Source organism: Impatiens glandulifera, chromosome 5 (genome assembly GCF_907164915.1).
Source record: "Impatiens glandulifera chromosome 5, dImpGla2.1, whole genome shotgun sequence".
NCBI lineage: Eukaryota > Viridiplantae > Streptophyta > Magnoliopsida > Ericales > Balsaminaceae > Impatiens > Impatiens glandulifera.
In genome coordinates this window covers 12442520-12443612 of record NC_061866.1, presented here as the reverse complement: position 1 = coordinate 12443612, position 1093 = coordinate 12442520, and the positions used below count along the sequence as shown (strand labels likewise).

General features: G+C 37.4%; 1 non-coding gene across 1 annotated transcript; it reads right to left on the bottom strand.

Annotated features, from left to right (window-relative positions):
• Positions 1 to 746: 746 nt before the first annotated feature.
• Positions 747 to 819, bottom strand: TRNAF-GAA. Its single transcript has one exon. It is a non-coding gene; the product is annotated as a tRNA-Phe (tRNA).
• Positions 820 to 1093: the final 274 nt, after the last annotated feature.

The following is a 1093-nucleotide window of genomic DNA, read 5'->3' as shown; positions in this document are numbered from 1 at the left end:
CTCTCAATATTGATGTTAAAAACTTCAAAACTAGAGACATTTCACCTTGTCCCTAAAGCTCTTTTGCCAATAAAGAATATCCCAAAAACGCTAAAACCAAGAATCAAATTTATCAAATGACTTTTTAATAACTTTCTATTTGAATGACTTTGAGAAGATTATAATGTAATTTTTATAAGTCACACAAACACCATTCATTTCTATTTATACTAATTCAACATCTATGAAAAAATCAATGAAACAAATAAATGACTACACAATAAATAATGAAATTGAATTAATTATTTGCTGTATTAAGCATCTAGAGGTGCAATCCAGTGCTTTCTATTGACAAAGCTCTTGGCCAGAAATGGATGAGCCAATTCATAGTCCAATTCTCTAGCCAAAGACACTCCACGGACCGCTTTTGCCCCAGGCCCATAACACTTGTACACCCTGAAAAAGGCAGTCCTATATAGAAAATTCAACAATTAATATAGTATGCATCAAAAGTACATGAATTTTTAAGATTTGTATATTAAAGATGCATACTTGTTCTTGTTACTGATGTGGTCCCAATCATCCCAACCACCACGAGCCACAATATTATCGAAATAAGTATGAGCGTAAACAATTCTAGAGTATTGGCCCAAGAAAAATTGCACACACAACCCTTTTGAAAAAATAATTCATACATATCAAAATCATTTCAATGCTTATATATATCATCACTCTGTTTAAAATTTCCAATAGAAAAAAAAAACTTTTGCGGTGAAGGTGGATCGAACACCTGACCTTCAGATCTTCAGTTTGACGCTCTCCCAACTGAGCTATCCCCGCTTATTAATAAAATTATTAAATTAGTTTTACATATTGCGTGGTACGCCCAAGCCCACGCTCCACGCACCACCCACGCCCAAGCCCACGCTCTACGTACCACCCACGCCCAATCCCAAGTCCACGCCCAAGCCCATGCCCCACGCCCCAAGCCCCACTCCCACGCACCACGCCCCACTCAATTGCATACCACGCATTTCAATTACCCACGTGAAAATGTTCACGAACCATTCAGTATAAGGAAAGACTATACGTTTCTCGGATCAAAGCATTTCAA